We start from the raw sequence: 20,464 nt of genomic DNA, 5'->3' as shown, positions 1-20,464 counted from the left end.
TCTTCTGTGTCTGTATTTATTGGTTTCCCTTTTCTTTGTTGAAGAGGGTCTGTGCAATCCTTCTGCCTAGTCCGCCATCTTGCCCCGCCTCTATACCTCTATTTTCATGTCCATCTGTTCAAATATTTCTCTCTTTGGGAGATAGTTATATTTAATAAATTACCCATTATTTATTTGAAGTTCAAATTTAATTTGGCACACTGCCTTTTTATTTGTTCCATAGGAGAGAGATGAGGCAGTCTGCTTCCATAAGGGTTTTCAGCTTGGAAACCCAATCCTATAGGGTCACTATGAGTCAGAATTGACTCAATAGCAGTAGGTTCCCTTTGTTTGGGTTATGTATATGGCAACCCTACTCATAAATGTCTTATGTTTTTCTGCTGTAGATTTTTGGGTAGAATCCTCTTTGTGGGGAGCAAGATGATAAGAGAACAGCAAAGAAGGATTGATCTTCCCAGATCCTGACAGGCTTGTGGAAGAGTACCCCCTTGTGATCCCCTGTGATATTTCTCTAACTCCTCTTGTTCTAGTCCTGTTTCTCTGTTCTTCAATATCACTCCCACATGATAATTACACTAATCTTTGGCTTCTAAAGTATCTTTTCTCCTGATATCTCACCTTTAATTTTCTCTGTAACTCTATTTTTATATCAATCCAGACTTACTATTAGTCTTTGTAATTTAAAATAACTTCAATGGTTCTATTTTATTTTTTTTTCCCATAGGTATCATGTATATGTCTGCTAAATAAAATCTTCTCAAAAGTGCACTACAGTCACCTAGGTTCCAATTTTAGTTTTACTGGACCCTGAATATCAAGTGTTCTTCATACTTCCTGCCTTTAGATATGACTTAGTTAAATACTTTCTGTAAACATTTCCTGGAATATTACATCTCACTATATTTGTCCTTTTCTTACTGTGCATAAAGCACTGAAATTTATTTTAAAAATATGGTATTTATATAATCTTCTATTGTGATTATTTTAAAATAATAAATATATTGAATTTTCACAATGCATGAAGCATGTTCCTACCCACTTTTACAGGAATTATACAACTGAATAATCTCAACAATAATAGGAGAGAGGAAACACTATTACATCCACTTTACAAGTGGAAACATTAATAACTATTTTATACAATGTCATGTAGCTAGTAAGTGGTAAAACTGAGGTTTTGTAAGCCTCATTATGTCAAGAAAATGTCCGTGGGTGGCACGAACATTTGTACTTGACAACTAGTCTAAAGGTTGGTGGTTCAAACCCACACAGTGGCACCTCAGAAAGTTCTGGCAATCTGCTTCCATAAAGATTATAATCAAGAAAACTCTATGGAGCAGTTCGACTCTGTAACACATGAGGTCATGATGAGTTGGGATTGACTTCATGGCAAGGGTTTTCTGTTTGTTTATTGTTGCTGTTTTTGAATGATAAGACACAAATTTTGTACAGTAACTACTAAAAGTGAGTGTCTAGCAGCTGGTAGACACTCAGTAAGTACTTGTTGATTAATAAGGTGAAACTCCTAGTGAATACCTTGATTAGTCGTGTTCACACTGGTTTTTATATATGTACATATATATATATATATATATATATATATGTACATACATATTCATTTTCCTGAACTTGATAAGACTCTGAGTCCTTAGTTTATTATGTTGTTGTTGCTGTTATGTGCCGTCGAGTCAGACCTGACTCATAGCTACTCCTTCCTGGGTTTCCGAGGCAGTATCACTACGGAAGTAGATTGCCCATCTTCCTTGCAAGGAGTGGCTGGTGGGTTTGAACTGCCAGCCTTCTGTTTAGCAGTCAAGTGTTTTAGGCACTACTCTACGAGAGTTTATTATTGATATTATAACTGTCAGTAAGAGTTAAAGCTCTTGGATTTCTCAATTATATGTGAAATTTCCCAGAAGGGGACACACTTAATTCAATATTTTTACTTAATGACAGATTTCAGTAAGGCTAGAATTTAAAATTAGATGAGTTTACAATGTCTTTTACAAGGAAACCATGATGACTCTAATTAATAATTTTGCTAATAAATGTCTCTTGCTTAATAAGACTAACTTGAGTTTCTTTGTTAATTCAGGCAGAAATATCCCTGCAATAAAAATGCATTGTCAAAAGAATATCTTTATTTCCTCAGGCTTATTTCTTTTGCATATGTTTATTCATTCTTTCACTTACAGAGTTATTTATTAGTCAATTAGTTAGGTAGTCAGCAAGTCAAAATATATTTATTGACCATCTACACTGTGCTAAATATTGTGGTTAGTGATGAGGAACTGGGAGCCAACTAAACCTACAGAACGTGTGCCCTTGGGCAACTTAGGTTGTTTTAAGGAGAAAGATATTAAGAAGCATACCAAACAAGGGAATGTATGTGTGTGTGTGTGTGTGTGTATTAGAGTACTTCAGACAAGCATCTTAAAAGAAATTAAGAGGAAAAAGTCATAGGCTAAATCCTTCTTATTCCTATGATGTTTTATACAATAAAGTGGCATGTATTTTCTCAGAATGAATAAAGAGAAGTTAAGCTCTTGTAACATGAAATTTGAATCATACAATATTGATCCTATCCTAGCTTATATATTCACTTTCTTTTCTATGTCAGAACACTAAGACATCATTGAATAGGGATTGAATTAAGTATAAAAACATTTCTATCCCCCTTTTCTTTTTAAGCAGTTAACACTTCAAAGTTTCATAACTCTCAGAGAGCAAGCTTTATTAATGATATCTGGCTGTCTTAGAATAAAATCTCTAGAAAAGCAAACCCAGTCAAACTTATATATACACAAAGAAAGAGAGAGGGACAGCTAGAGATAGAGAAATTTATCTCAAGGAAACAGCTCACTCAGTTGTAGAGGCTGGTAACTCTCAATTCCACGTGTCAAACATCAAGCTGGAGGCTTCTGACTAACACAGATGCAGGGGTTTATGAACCAAAAATCAGCAGGCAGTATAGCAGTCTGCTGGCTTTAGAGGATTATGAATCCAAGAATGGCAGGAAAACAGCATATTGTTAGCTCACAGATTTTTAAGGAAACAATGCCAAGATTCGTAGGCAATAAGACAGACCACTCTAGGAACCAGAAATGATGATGAGCTAAATTCAGGATCAAAATGCAGTGAAAGCCAGAGACTTTTCCCGAGATGTCCATATATATATTGGAAGCAAGCCACACCCCCAGAAGAAACTCACTGTCAACTGAGTGGATGCTAAGAGCACATCTCGTGATGGAGGTGATTACATTATATCAGATTCCATCATGGGGGATGACTAATTCATGGTCCAGCCGAGTTGACACACAACTCTACCACTGGTCTAAATCCGTCAGTTGTGTTCTTATCTTCATTCTTATTAGAGGAGAAAGAGGAAGGAATTACTTTAAAAATGTAAATGACTTATGCACATTAAAGACTACAACTCACTTCATAGGTTATTTTCTTGCTTGGGATCCAGAGACAAAGACCACATAAGTCTGAAAAGGAAGAAAAAGACATTTAAATTCATTTATTATTAACATAGCATTGCTATTGAACTAAGAAATGAATATTTCAGAAAATAATTAAATGACCATGTGGTATTTAATATCTAAAATGTAGTAAATTGAGGGGGAAAAAAAGACTACTGAGAATATGAGAAAAGTTATCAAAGAACATGTTGTTTTTGTTATTAAGTGCCTTTGAGTCATCTCCAACTCATAGTGACCCTATGCACAGCAAAATGAAATACCATCCTGTCCTGAACAGCTCCACTGTTCTTGCTACATTTGAGCGCATCGTTGCCACCACTGTGTCAATCCACCTTGTTGGGGGCCTTCCCCCCTTTCATCAACACTCCACCTTACCAACCATGACATCCTTCTCCAGGGAATGGTCCCTTCTGACAACATGACTGAAGTATTTGAGACAAAGTCGGGCCATTCTCGCCTCCAAAGAGCATTCTGGCTGCACTTCCTCCAGGACAGACCTGTTAGCTCTTTTAGTAGTCCATGGTACTTTCACCATTTTTTGCCAACACCACAGTTCAAAAGCATCAACTCTTTTTCAGTCTTCCTTATTCATTGTTCAGCTCTCACATGCATATGAGGCGATTGAAAATACCATGGCTTGTGTCAGGCTTACCTTAATTCTCAAGGAGACATCTTTGCTCTTCAGCACTTGAAAGAGGTCTTTTGCAGCCCATTTGCCCAGTGCTATACATTATCTGATGTCTGACTGCTGCTTCCATTGGTGTCCATTATAGAACCAAGTAATGTTAAGTGGTTGACAATTTCAATCTTTTCTCCATTTGTCATAATTCTGCTTATAAGTCCAGTTGTGAAGATTTTTGTTTTCTTTATGTTGAGATGTATTCCATACTGCAGACTGCATTCTTCAATCTTCATCAGTAAGTACTTCAAGTCATTCTCACTTTCAGCAAGCAAAGTTGTGTCATCAGCATATCACAGGTTGTTAATGACTCTTCCTCCAATCCTGATGCCATGTTCTTCTTCATATAGTGCAGCTTCTCAGATTATTTGCTCAGCATACAGATTGAATAAGTATGGTGAAAGGATACAACCCTGACACATTCCCTTCTTGATTTTAAACCATGCAGTGTTCCCTTTTTCTGTTTCAACAATAGCCTCCTGGTCTATGCACAGGTTCCTCATGAGTACAATCAAGTATTCAGGAATTCTCATTCTTCTCAATGTTATCCACAATTTGTTATGATCCACACAATCAAATGCTTTTGCATAGTCAATAATAACACAAGTAAACATCTTTCTGGTTCCTTTACTTTGAGCCAAGATTCATCTGACATCAGCAGTGATATCCCTCATTTCACATCCTCTTCTGAATCCACCCTGCACCTCTGGAAGTTCTCTGTCAATATACTGCTCCAACTATTTTTGAATTCTCTTCAGTAAGATTTTACCTGTATGCGATATTAATAATATTGTTTGATAATTTCCACATTCCGTGAGATCACCTTTCTTTGGAATGGGTACAAATATGCATCTCTTCCAGTCACTGGACCAGGTAGCTGTCTTCCAAATCTCTTGGCATAACTGAGTGAATGCCTCCAGTGGGGCATCCATATGTTGAAACATGTCAATGGGTATTCTGTCAGTTCCTGGAGCCTTGTTCTTTGCCAATTCCCTCAGTGCAGCTTTGATCTTTTCTCTCAATACCATTGGTTCTAGATCATATGCCACCTCCTGAAATGGGTGAACATTGACCAGTTCTTTTTGGAACAGTAACTCTGTGTATTCCTTCCATCTTCTTTTGATGCTTCCTGAATCATTCGATATTTCACCCATAGAATCTTTCAATATGGCAACTTGAGGCTTAAATTTTTTTCCTCAATTCTTTCAGCTTGAGAAATGCTGAGCATGTTCTTCGCTTTTGATATTCTAACTCCAAGTCTTTGCATATTTCATTATAATAATTGGCTTTTTCTGCTCGAGCTGCTCTTTGAAATCTTCTCTTCAGCTCTTTTATCTTGTCACTTCTTCCATTTGCTTTAACTACTCTTCCTCAAGCACAAGTTTCAGAGCTTCCTCTGACATCCATTTTGGTCTTTTCTTTCTTTCTTATATTTTTAATGACCTCTTGCTTTCTTCATGGATAATGCTCTAAATGTCATCCCACAATTCTTCTGGATTTCAGTCATTGGTGTACAATGCATCAAATCTATTCTTTAGATGGTCTCTAAATTCAAGAGAGATATATTCAAAATCATATTTTGGCTCTCGTGGACTTGTTTTAATTGTCTTCAACTTCAAGTTGAACTTGCATATGAGTAGTTGATGGTCTGTTCCACAATCAGATCTTGGATTGGTTTTGGCTGAAGATATTGAGCTTTTCCATCACCTCTTGTGACAGATGTAGTCAATATGATTCCTGTGCACTCTGTCTGGTGAAGTCCATGTGTATAGCCACCGTTTGTGTTGTTGAGAAAAGGTATATGCAATGAATAAGTTGTTGGTCTTGCAAAATTCTATCATGCAATCTCCAGTGATATTTCTGTCACCAAGGCCAAATTTTCCAACTACCAGTGATTCTTCTTTGTTTCCAACTTTTGCATTCCAATCACCAGTGATAAGCAACACATTTTGATTGTATGTTCAGTCAATTTCAGAGTGCAGAAGTTGATAAAAATCTTCAATTTTCTCATCTTTTGCTTTGGTGTTTGGTGCATAAATTTGAATAGTCATATTAACTGGTCTTCCTTGTAGGCATATGGATATTATCCTATCACTGACAGCATTGTATTTCAGGACAGATCTTGAAACATCTTTTGGGATGATGAATGCTGTGCCATTCCTCTTCAATTTCTCATTCCTGGCATAGTTGATCATATGGTCATCTGATTCAAAATGCCCAAAGCCCATCCATTTCAGCTCACTAATGCCTAGGATATCAAGCTTTATGCATTCCATTTAATTTTTGACAACTTCCAATTTTTCTAGATTCATACTTCATACATTCCATGTTCTGATTATTAATGGGTGTTTGAAGCTATTTCTCCTCAATTTGAGTCATGCCATGTCAGCACATGGAGGTCCTGAAAGACTTACTTCATCCATTTCATTAAGGTAGGTTCTACTCTAATGAGCTAGTTTTTACTGAGTCCTATTTTGAGTGCCTTCCAATCCAAGGGGCTAGTCTTCCTGCACTATGTTGGACAATGTTTCCAAGGTATTCATAAAGTTGCCCAATAATATATCAGACCGTGTTTCTCTGCTATTCATAAGATTTTCCCTGGCCAGCTTTTGAGAAGTGGATGGCCTCCTCCTTCTTCCTAGTCTGTCTTAGTCTGTAAGCTGTGTTGAAACCTGTGCACTATGTGCAACTCTCTTGGCATCTGAAATACCAGTGGCATGGCTTCAAACCTCACAGCAACCTATAAGCTTCACAGGATGCCAAACTGACAGACAAGTTTGCCTCTCTTAGATGTTGGAAACCTCTTCACTCTGCTCTTACCTAATTCATACCTGAAACTTGCCACTATGTGGTCCCCAGCCACTTCTGGTTCCTCCCTTTCCTAGCTTTAGGGGGCTTGGGGCCTCGTCTTGCCTCCTGTCCCTTTTACTCTGGGTATCCTGCCACTCCTGAGGTCCCTGAGGCTGTTCCTTGTCCTCCATTTCCTATCTCTAGGGGGCTTGGGGCCTAGCCTTGCCTCCCACCCCTTTTTACCTAGATATCCTGCCACTCCTGAGGTCCCTGAGGCTGCTCCTAGTCCCTCCTTTACCTGGCTCTAGGGGGCTTGGGATCAAAGAACATATTCCCTTTTTAGTTTTAAGATGAAGGTTTATCAAATGAAATGTGACTTTAACATTTAGTAACTTCAAATTGTCATTTATTCTGTATATGCTGAAAAGTTATTTAACCAGTACTATAGGAGCTCTGGTAGCATAGTGCCTAAGGCACTTGACTGCTAACCAGAAGGCTGGTGGTTTAAACCCGCCAGCCATTTCTCAGAAGCAAGGTTGGGCAATCTACTTCCACAAGGATACTGTCTCAGAAACCCAACGAGAGGTGGCTGTGAGTCGGATCCAACTCCATGGCAGTGAGGTGCTTTTTTTTTTTTTTAATTAATAGATATAATAATCTTATAAAAAATATATATTTCTTTTATTTCTCTTCAGGAAATAAGAATTTTGACTGATCATGAATGCTATTGAGATTAAACGCAAGATGATTGGGACACAATGGAAATACTGATATTTAAATAGCATAGTCCTCTTTACCTCAATTGCAAGATTTATATAAAATAATGGGGCTTATTTGAATTGCACAATAATTCAGGGAAGAAAATATAATGGAAGAGGAGAAGGTGCACATACAAATCTAAGATGGACAGTGGTGCCTATCAATAACTGAAAATAAGTATAGAGATTAAGGTTAAAAGGGAAGAATGTGTTTAAAGCAAATTGCTATTGTGATTAATGTTGTAATAATTTATTCATTTATTGGTCATTTGTTTACCTTGCACAGAGTTTCTTTATGCTTAAGAGTGGTAAGGGATAGAGGGCTCCATCTCTGTACTTAGAATTGACAAACCAAACTCACTGCCATCTAGTCGATTCTGACTCATAGCAACCCTATATGACAGAAGAGAAATGCTCATAGCATTTTCAAGGCTGTGTATCTTCAGGGAAGTAAACTGCCACAATTTTATCTGACAGAGCACTTCTTAACAGCCAATAATTAACAACTGCACCATCAATGTTCCTCTCTGCTCTCATGAACATGAAAATTTAGCAGGGAAATTGCTAGCCAAAGGTGATCATCCAGGCAGATATGTGCCATGACTGTAGGAAGTAAAGGGTCCTCTATTCAGTGGTAACCTAGATGGAGTTAAGCAATTAAGGTAAGAGAATGGAACAAAAATGAGGTCTGGGATTAGTGAACTCAGGTGATGAAGGTCCTTCCTGTTTTGGTCAGATCAGGACATTTTTGGTAGAACCTGGCTCAGTTTTAAGTATAGAAATACTGATGTTTCAATGGTTCATTTTGCTCCTTCTACATAGATGACAGAATTAATCTTCCAGTCAATATAAAATTCCACTAGAATTTAATGCTTTGAGGGAAAAAGCTTCTTCTGGGTTATAATACATGTACAGTGCCTAGAACAGAGCCTTGAATATTTTAGGAAATTAATATATCTTTGTTGTTGCTGAGTAGATGAGATTCTCAAAGATGAAAAGAGTAACTCTATTTTCTCTCCATATCTCATTCATCTCTAAACCCAAGAGGTCACTGTAATGTAATTATAAAACTTGGCTTAGTATTCTTTTGCTATTGAAAATCTGGCTAAACTTGGCTTAAACCTAATTTCAGTGGACTGTTAAGATAAAACTAAGCAATGTCTTATCATTTATGCAAGTTCCTGTCATTTTTTTTTTTTTTTTGAGAAATAGAAGCCAGATGAGAATGCTTATAAATTTGTAGGTTTTTCAATACACACATTGTAAAATGCAAAGGTTTTCACAAAACTCACAATACATATGTGCAGATTCAACATACGTGTCATTAGGTGCACCAAATAGATTTTCAATTCATAGCAAACTCATGTGACAAAGTCGAACAAACCCATAGGTTTTTCTTGGCTGTAATCTTTGTGGAAGCAGATTCCCAGTGCTCCCACAGAGCCTCTGTATGAGTTCGAACCACCATCATTTTGTTTAACAGTCAAGCACATAAGTATTGGGCCACCACGCCTCCATTCGACAAACATATATTCATCCAGATTATCCAAGTATTTGGGACATTTGTTAATTTGTTTAGGATTAGGTATGCTGGGTGAGAAGTGCATGCTGGAAGGGCTCTGCTAGGGTTTCATCATCCAATTGGTTCTCATCCTACTCTCCACCTCTCTTTCTCTCTCCTATTTGTTTTCCTCTTCCTCCCCTAACTGACAAATTCCTTACTTTTTGCTCACCCTATTTAGCTCCTCCTTTCCTAAAATCCCTCAAGATCCTTTCCTCTATTGTAAAACACCATTGGGGCTATATTTCTAAAATTGTTACATTTCTTACTGAAGAAGATTTTTTAATCTGTATTAATGCAACAATACTTTTTTGCTATTTCAAATTTGTAACCATGTTTCTCTAACCTTTGAGTATTTACAGCCATTTTAATAATAATAACTCAAATTTCACTAGGAAAGGTCCATACTTTCACCTGCTAGAGAAATTTTACCAAGTATAACATTAAATTTGTCATTATGTATAACATTCCAAACAAGAATGACTGTAGTGCCTGGGGGTGTCTCATCTTGCACATGCATCAGAGTCTGAAGGGTTTCTGCTTCATTTGCCTTGTGGCTGTGGGCTGCCCACAGGCCATCTGATATCCATGTCTTACCACTAATATGGTTGCTGCCACTGCCCTCCATGGAAACGCTGAAATCAAAACTAGATGGGCTCTATCATCAGTACACAAAAAGCTGCCAATTTCTTGGCAGTTGTCACTGTGCCAAAACCACACTAAGTATAAAGGATAATTTTTATTACTTTTTCTGTTATTCAGATGTATTATTAATACCCAAATATTTTTACTTCTCTTCCTTAAAAAGGTAAAGATCAATATTTTGATCCTACTACTTTGAAACCAAGGATATTTTGATACTACATTTATAAATAAAACCCATTGCCATTGAGTCAATTCCAACTCATAGTGACCCAATGGGACTATAGGGCCTATAGAACTGCCCTATAGATTTCCAGAGCTGTAATTTTTATAGAAGCAGATGGAAACATCTCTGTCCTGCAAAGTGATTGGTGGGTTCTAATTGCCAAGTTTTTGTTTAGCAACTGAGCGCTTAACCACTCAACACAGGTGGTTAAATGAAATTTATGTTCACATTAATTAATTTTGCTTTTAAGTATTGAGTGAAAACAGGTAAACTCATTTTTTTCCCTATAACTTATATATTTTTTAAATATTTTTTTCATGTGATTTTACCAAAATATATGTAAAGCTTACCGTTAGAAAGACTCTTTGTATATATGTTATAATGTAGACTAATTACTTCTTTCTGGCTATAACAAATTTGCTAATACAGATTTATTTTAGAGATTATATTTCCAAATTAAATTTTTCAGAAAAATTTTACCAGTTTCCTTCTCTGTGAAGAAAATTTCATTGTTTTGCAACTTTGTAGGTTAGTACATTTTACCTTCAGCTGATTATTTTAAAGATGTCTAATTTTTTTCTAAAAGTCAATTTTTGCAATTTTTAATGTTAGTAATAAGAAATAATTCCTCAAGTAGGTTTTTTTTTTATATATTATAAATTTTACAATATTCCATTTTATCTATTAGTTTTATTTTGTGTTGAAGAGATCTAGAAATAATATTCACTATGAGTTTTTTAAAAGACTGATGTTATTCATTTATTCGTTGGGACAAAGCTTCAATCTATAGTCAATCATCAGTGGACAGCATTTCATTCTGTTTTGCATGGTGTCATCATGAGTCAGAATCAATTTGATATCAATTAACACCAAAACAGCAATCCAGGAAAATCTAATCACAGGGTATGGTGTTTGCCAATTTCTGTGGTATAAAATTCCCACTATGGCTGCATTCAAGCCACCATCTTGACATCAGATATCTCAGAATTGGGAAGAAATACACCTATCACAAGCTAGTGGCAAATGGTTCCAGCACACCATTGTGGGTTGCTACATGGGAACATAATGGACATCCCTGAGTGGAGCAGAGGTTTACATACACAGCTACTAACTGAAAGGTTAGACATTTGAGTCCAGCCAGAGGCATATCAAAGAAAGGCTGAGTGATCTGCAATTGAAATATCACAGCCATTGAAAATTCCACTCTTACAGACATGGGCTATCCTATGGTTTATAAATAAAACTAACAACATCACCAAAGAAATAAAGTGGTAATGGTGGTAGTGGTAGGAGCTTACCAGAACTGGTAAAGTTCAGACAGAAGATCAGGGAAATCTCTCTAGATGTTTGAAGGACAGTGAATGAGAGGAGAGGTGTTTAGATTACTATTGGACTCTTTGCAGAACATCCTAGAGTAAGTGAAATGGCTGTGTGTGTGTGTGGGGAGAGGATGCAGACTGAGTAGGTTGAAAAAGTAAATTAATTTTAAAGTCATGAATATGTTTCTCAGTTATTTTCAAACTTTTCTTACCATAAGAATCACTTAGACCTCTTCTTCATAGTGCAGATTTCTGGGTTTTAACCTAAACTGGTTGAATTAGACATCTTAGAAACAAAGGGCACAAACATAGCACTGAGTGTGGGGGTGATGCAGGACCATTCGATGTTTCACTCTGTTGTACATAGGGTTGCTATGGGTCAGAACTCACTAGATGGCACCTAAGAATAACAAAAGAATCATTAGTTATCATCTTTCAGAAAATGTTTCTGTGAATCTTTTCATCAGGGAAGTTTGAGAAACACTTAAATTGAAGCTCTGACTTGGGGTTAATTATCTAAGAGAAAACAAATAAAGAGGTGGATTTCAATCCTTAAGGTGACAACAGAATAACATGGCAAAGTTAAGAAAATATATACTACTGTTTAATCACCTCAGAGATTCTGGTTTAATCTCTTTAGAGTGGGAAAAATCTGGCATCTGTAGTTGTAAAGAGTGACCCAGGTGATTCTAATATGTAGCTGGAGCTGGGAACCCCTGGTATTGTGTATACTGAGAAAGGGATTAAAATTACAAATAAATATTTTAAAATACAGAAAATGATATTGTAAGTACAATTTGTATATTTATAAGTCTATTTTTTCAATAAACTATATCCTCAGTAGTCTAGAGTCTATATCTGTTTTTTTTTTTTTTTTTTTGTCCTTAGTAACTAGCCCAGTGGTTGGGATATGAAAATCCTACAATAATGTTGAATAAGTGAATGTCCTAACTGGATTACTTCATTCATAACTTGGTGATAATGTATTGATTAATGCATTATTCTGTTTGGAGTAACATATTCACATTTCTACAGGGACCATCTGGGGACAACGGCTTAACTCTAAGACACGCCACCCTTGCTGTGGTGAGGAGGTGGGGAGACATTTTTTATTAAGCTTTTCTATTTCTATTTTATAGACATTTTATCACAAGGGAAGCTCATTTCTTTTAAGGACAGACAGGTGTCCTGGTTATTTTTTAAAATGTGTATTAGCTATTAAGCACTCAGCTGGAAGATACACAGTAAAGATTTTGAAAAGAAAATACTTTAGAAAGAGATATAACATAAATATTATTCATATATTTTAAAGAATTAAGTGCATTTTTGTGCCATCTAAGATAAAACAATCTTAAATGTGAAAATTGGCATTTTCCTCATAGGCACACGAGATTACTCTACAGATATAAAAATGGATATACACCAAAGTTGTGTTTGTTTGTTTGTTTTTTCATTCTCCATATAGAACTTATTTGGAACTTAAGTATTGCAAATATTCAAGTATGCTTCCAGCCCCCATGGTTTATTTGGTAAATAATCTATATCTTATTCTTCACCTTCACTATCAATTATGAAAGAATCAGTGCCTGTTTTCTCCCAGTCTGCTTTTCCCTTGTGTCCTACGTCTTCCTATTCTGTTCTCTTGATTTTCTCAGTGACAATTAAAACTGAATCCAGTGAGAAAGAAGGGCTTTTTGCTTACTGCAATTTGTTCTGCCTTGACTGCTTTAAAATGAACAATCATGCCACTCTCCCTGGTTCACAGGGAAACAGGCCTGGAGAAGAAAGAAACTTGTGCATAGTTTCCCCCAGAATTTTCAACCTGAATTTTAACGCATGACTAGCTCCATACAACAACTGAGGTTTGTATTATCTATATACGAGGACAGTGAGTTTTATATCTATGTGTCTATACCAGAGGTTATAAGCCATTGGTTTTTTTATACCTCCATATCCTCTAAGAAATTTGGGAATATCTGGACACCTTATTGGTTTTCACAATTTGAGAGGCTAAGAGATGATGCTATCATCTAATGGTAGAGGCCAGGGATATTGAAAAACATCCTACAATGCACAACAGCTCTTAAAACAAATAATTATCCAGACCAAAAATCAACAGACTGAAAAATTCTGATTTGCATCTGTATTCATATCGATGTCTAGATGTCTGAAAATGTGCTCTTATTAGAGTATACGTAGCCCTCAGCAGGATTATGTGGTTAATTGTCTGTATCTATCCAACTCTAGTAAATTCCTGCAGGACAGAGACAGTATGCAATGCCAAAGCTGTATCTCTATATTCCCTAGCACAAACCTCTAGACATAGATATACAAAGAATGTTTTCTGAAATAAAATCAGAGGACCCAGCGACACTTTCTATCCTGAAGCAACACCCTCGTTGGTCCTACCATGATATGTAAAATTGTATTTTATTAGCATCTTGAAAGCCCTTGTGAAAATGGAAATGATACCTTAAAAATAGAACATTGTAATCCTATACCAGCCATTAGCAGTTTAGCTTGAGTTGTCATATTGGCTCACTAAAAGATAGTTCCCAAACAGATAAGATATTCTTTGAAAAGTAAAACACTAAAGCTTTCATAGTCATCTTGATATATTTCTTGCTTTCTTTCTATTCTCATCAGGCTTTTAAAAGTACATCTCTTCTCTTCAATGTGAAACCCTGTCAAGAAACTAGTAGGTGCTCAATGAAAATGGATATTCATAATGTCTAACCTAGTTTATTCCAATTACTAACTAACTGGTCTCTTTGTTTTCTGATCTCATCTTTCACTAATCTAATCTAACCTGTACAGTAATACTGAATAATATTGATAACTTTAACATGACAAAGGATGTCCTAATCTTTGCAATGAAGTCCAGACTCATTGCATTGGCACAGAAGTTTCTTTCATGTGAGAAAAAAAATCACCTTTAGATCTTTTGTCATATTCTCTATCTCATCCTCAAATCCCTCTCTCTTAAGCTCCAGCAACATAAAATCCCAATCTTTTTGGAATTTATGTTTTTTTCTTATACTCTTTCTTCTGTAGAACTCCCCCATAAGATTTTCTTTTCTCTAATCTCTACAGATCATCAGATTTCTCTTGCAGAGAAGTGGAGTAGTTTCTAGCCACCAGTCTTTCAGTTAGCAGTCAGGAGCTCAAACATATTGCCCCCAGAGCTCCCTAATTAGTAGTTGAAGTTGAGTTGTAACTCAAGTCTCATGTCTTCCATGAAGCCTTTCTTGTCTCATTCAAACAGAGTTAATCACTTCGTCTTTCCTTGATCATTCATTTCCCGATTCCTAATGAAGCAAAATCCCCTGTGTTTACATTTCTTTGCAGTGTGAAATTGCTGATTCTGCTTTTTAGAGACTCCAAGAGTCCATTTCTAATGTCTGGATTTGGGGATGGTCTTGTGCCTTGCTTTGACCAATACAATATGGAAAGTGTTGCATCATTCACATCCTGGTGTCTAGGCATTAAGAAGGCATTAAGAGGACTTGAAGCTTACATTTTTGTTGTTTGAAACCGTGGGATGATCTGCTATGAAGAAACCTAGTTTTCTGGAGAATTAGATGTCATGTGGAAGAAAACTTAGATGTTGCAGCCAACAATCTGCACTAACTGGCAGGTAAGTGAGACCACCTTGAGCTGTCCAGTGTCAGTCATACTCTCATATGACTGCAGTTGCATCAGTGAACCCAGTGACAACAGCAGGTAAATCCATAGTCTCCCCATCCATACAATCCTGAAAAATAGTTAATCATTGTGTTGGATAAATTTTTATGAAGCCTTAAAAACTGATATATTACCCATGACCATATATGTACTTCTGGCATTTGATACCTTACATTGCACATACTTGCTTATGAGTATATCTTCCATAAAACACTGTAGGTTCTTTTATGTCAATGATATTCATTATAGAATATGCAGCCCATTTGATATTTCCTGACATGTAGTCAATAATATGAGCGCTTGATATACAAAAGTTTACCTTAATGATGATAGAGGAAAAAGTCAGACTGTGGTTGAAATTGATCATTCTGTACTTGCTCATTAAATTATGTATCACTTGTAGGCTGATTTAATATATTAAATTTTACTTTACCTGATATTTTGAAAAAAAGCTATAGAATCATAAAACCTTATTGCTCATGGAAATCACCTTACCCATCATTATAAATTTTTGATGAGTAAACTGAAGCAAATAGAAACAATCTATCTAGGATGTGGCTGCTATTAAAGTGTACTCTTCTGTTCATTTCCATCCAATTGTTTTTACATTGAAGTTAGAATACACTAAGAACATGCACTCTTTACTTAATAATATTCTAAATGTCTACTAATTTCCAGAATCTGTTCCAGATCCTTCTTTCACATCAAATTTTGAATTGCTAAGTTATGCTTATTTTATCAAACCTATGTTCTAAATTTGTAAATAATATATCTCAGAAGAACAGAAGTCAGATGTGCAAAGTATCTGGAAATTAAAAATGAAAGCAATGGACACTCGAGTTCTAACCTAGTTTGCCTGTCTTTGACAATGGCTTCTTAAACAAATCAGTTCATTTCTCTTTAAAAAAAAAAAATCATCATCTGAGAAGGAGAATCCTAGAATAAAAAATATCAAACCTTCATTTAATCTATGATATTTTATTATTTAAATAGATATGCTTGCTGGTAAAGATATTTTTACAAAAAAAAAAAAAGAATTGATTAATTCCTTTTATTTTTTTTACAGCACTCATATCTGTATATTTATATGTGCCTACATGCATACATACATATAAATGGTACTTTAATATATCAAATTTAAGCTTGTACTAAGTATTAAATGGCTAAAGCAATCTTAATAGGCTCATTCTCTATAGTCAAAAGAAGTACCCAAAACAGAGGATGTGCCTGAAAATATAATCATTGAAATTATCTGAATCCTTTCTGTATTGGCTCATATGATTGAGAGACTCAGAAATATCAGTTTCACTTCTCTTGAGCCATCCTAATGAAATTTGGAAACTCACTTTCAAGTTTCTTGGCTGCATCTAATGTTGCTATAGTCACTTCCACTGAAGGAAACAATATAGGAACAGAGACGAGGCTGCATTTTTATTATTATTATTATTTATCTCAACTGTAATAGAATGTCTTGTTCCTTAAGTTTACCTGGAATATCCAATTAATAGTGTGACAATATTATGGAATCATAAGATGTTAGATAATAAGGATGTTTATGTTTCTGCTTTCCCACTGTAAACTCTCTCTTGGCAGTCTCATTCAAATTCATAGTTTCAAGGACAACTGTTTACTGGTAACTTTGAATTCTTTATTTTTGCCAGATCAGAAAATCCTTTCTGGTCTATATACACAATGACATAATAGATCTCTCCAACCTGATGCTCCACTGCCACTCTAAAGCAGTGTTTCCAGGATTATCCCTCCTTTCTTCATGTGAAAATCCTGATTCTCTCCATGTAAAGATTCCAAGTTGTACTAAGAGATATGGGTCTAGCTCCAATATCCAAGTCTGTTCTATTCACCACACTACTACCAGACTGAATGATGTAAAATGTGATCCTGATTTCTTTTCCACTCCACAGCATGGTAGATAAAGTTCTTAGTTAATGAGCCATACCCTATTTTTGTAGTTTTATCCTGTCATATCCTCCAGTTTTTCTTATACTCCATACTTGTTGCATTTGCTCTCTGTGGTGTATCAAACACATCACTGACTTTTGTGGCTCTGAACATTGGAATATTATTTTTCTTCTAGTAATTTTTCTTCCTTTTATTTCCCCCCCCTGCCTATGTATCTCTTGGAGGCAGCTCTATTTTAATGTAGGCAGGTGCAGTGGGGTTAGGAACAACTAAGGGAGATAAACTTGTCTGTCAATTTGATATCCTGTTGTGGCTTACATATTACCATGAGGCTAGAGACTATGCCACCATGTTTCAAAATGGCAGCTGGGTTACCCATGGTAGACAGGTTTCAGCGGAACTTCTGGGCTCAGACAGACTCAGGAGAAGGAAAAAGCCATCCACTTCTCAAATAATTGGCTAGTGAAAACCTTATGAATTGCAGTGGAACACTATCTACTATATTACTGGAAAACTTTATGAATAGCCATGAAATATTGTACAATGTAGTGATGGGAGATGAGCTCCTCAGGTGGGAAGACACTCAAAATTTGACTGGCGAAGAGGTGACTACTCAAAGTAGAGATGACATTGACTATATACATAGAGTAAAGCTATCAGGACCTCCACTGGCTGATGTGTTATGACTCCAAATGAGTAGAAACAGATATGTTAATAATCAGAATATGGAATGTAAAATGTATGAATCTAAGAAAAATGATAGTTGTCAAAAATGAAATGGAATGCATATAGATTGATATCTTAGACATTAGTGAGCTGAAATGGACTGATTGTGGCCATTTTGAATCACACAACTACATGATCTACCATGCCAGAAATGACAAATTGAAGAGAAATGCCATGATATTCATCATCACAAAGACTGTTTCAAGATCTGTCCAGAAATACAATGCTGTCAGTGATAGGATAATATCCATATGCCCACAATGAAGACCAGTTAATATTACTGTTATTCAAAGCTATGCACCAACTACCAGAGCTACAGATAAGGAAATTGAAGAATTCTACCAATTTCTGCAATCTATAATTGACTGAACATGCAATCAAGATCTGCTAATTATCACTAGTGACTGGAATGTAACAGATGGAGACAAAGAAGAGTTACCAGTAATTGGAAATATGACTGGTGATAGAAATAATGCTGGAGATTACATGATAGAATTTTGCAACACCAACAACTTATTTATTGCAAATAAATTTTTTCAACAACATAAGTGATGACTATACACATAGACTTCACCAGATGGAGTACACAGGAATCAGACTGACTATATCTGTGGAAAAAGATGATAGAGAAGTTCAATATCTTCAGCCAAAACAAGGCCAGGAGCTGTTTGTGGAACAGACTATCATCTGCTCATATGCATGTTCAAGTTGAAATTGAAGACAGTTAAAAGAAGTCCATGAGAGCCCAAATATGACCTGGATAACATCTTTTCTGAATTTAGAGACCATTTAAGGAATAGATTTGATGCACTGAACACCAATGATAAAAAAATAAAAAAAAAGAGGAAATGTGAAATGACATCAAGAACATCATGCATGAAGAAAACAAAAAGTCATTAAAAAGACAAGAAAGGAAGAAAAGACCAAAATGGATGTCAGAACAGACTCTGAAACTTGTGCTTGAGAGTAGCTAAAGCAAAAGGAAGAAATGACAAGATAGATAAACTGAACAGATTTCAAAGAGTAGCTTGAGAAGACAAAGCCAATCACTATAAAGAAATGTGCAAAGATCTGGGGTTAGAAAAATAAAAGGGAAGAATACACTCAGCATTTCTCAAGCTGAAAGAACTGAGGAAAAGATTTAAGACTCAAGTTGCAATATTGAAAGTTTCTATGGGCAATATAGTGAACAATTCAGGAAGCATCAAAAGATGATGGAAGGAATACACAGTCACTATACCATAAAGAACTGGTCAATGTTCATCCATTTCAGGAGATGGCATATGATCAAGAACTGATGGCACTGAAGGAAGAAGTCAAAGCTACACTGAAGGCATTGGTAAAGAAAAAGCTGCTGGAATTGATGGAATACCCATTGAGATATTTCAACAAACAATGTCCCACTGGAGGCACTCACTCAGCTATTCCAAGAGATTTGGAAGACAGCTACCTGGCCAACTGACTGGAAGAGATCCATATTTGTACACATTCCAAAGAAAGTTGATCCCATGGAATGTGGAAATTATTGAATAATATCATTAATATCACATGCAATAAAATCTTACTGAAGATAGTTCAAAAATGGTTGCAGCATTAGATTGCAAAGAACTTCCAGAAATACAAGCTGGATTCAGAAGAGGATGTGGAACAAGGGATATCATTGCTGATGTCAGATGGATCTTAGCTGAAATCAAAGAATATGAGAAAGATGTTTACTTATGTTTTATTGACTATACAAAAGCATTCAATTGTGTGCCTCATAAGAAAGTATGGATAACATTGAGAAGAATGGGATTATACTCATAAGAAACCTGTACATAGATCAAGATCCTGTCATTTGAACAGAACAAGGGGCTACAGCATGGTCCAAAATCAAGAAGGGAGTGTGTCAAGATTGTGTCCTTTCACCATATTTATTCAACTTGTATGCTGAGCAAATAATCTGAGAAGCTGGATTATATGAAGAAAGTGGCATCAGAATTGAAGGAAGAATCATTAACAACCTGTGATATCCAGATGACACAACTTTGCTTTCTGAAAGTAAGGATGACTTGAAGCACTTATTGATGAAGATTAAAGATTACAGTCTGCAGTATGAATTACACCTTAATATAAAGAAAAGAAAAAATCCTCACAACTGGTCCAATAAACAGCTTCATGATAAATGAAGAAAAGATTGAAATTGTCAAGGACTTCATATTACTTGGATCTACCATTAACACCAAGGAAGCAGCAGTCAAGACAACATATGATGTATTACATTGGGCAAATATGAGCAAAGATGTCTCCATGAAGACTAAAGTGCACCTAACCCAAGCCATGGTATTTTCAATCTCCTCTTATGCAAGGAGCTCTGGTAGCATAGTGCCTAAGGCATTTGACTGCTAACCAGAAGGCTGGTGGTTCAGATCCACCAGCCACTCCTCGGAAGGAAGGTTGGGCAATCCTACTTCCGTAGTGATACTGCCTCGGAAACCCAAGGAGGGGTCGCTATGAGTCGGGGCCGACTCGACGGCAAATAACAACAACAACAACAACTTATGCATGTAAGAGTTGGATAATGAATAAAGAAGACCAAAGAAGAGTTGATGCTTTTGAGTTGTGGTATTGGAGAAGAATGCAAAGAGTACCATGGTCTGTTGAAAAGACTAACAAATCTGTCCTGGAAGAAGTG

The sequence above is a fragment of the Orycteropus afer genome, unplaced genomic scaffold (assembly GCF_000298275.1).
Source record: "Orycteropus afer afer isolate SDZICR_OR568_19922 unplaced genomic scaffold, OryAfe1.0 scaffold00025, whole genome shotgun sequence".
Taxonomy (NCBI): Eukaryota; Metazoa; Chordata; class Mammalia; order Tubulidentata; family Orycteropodidae; genus Orycteropus; species Orycteropus afer.
Note: the sequence above shows the minus strand (reverse complement) of the source record.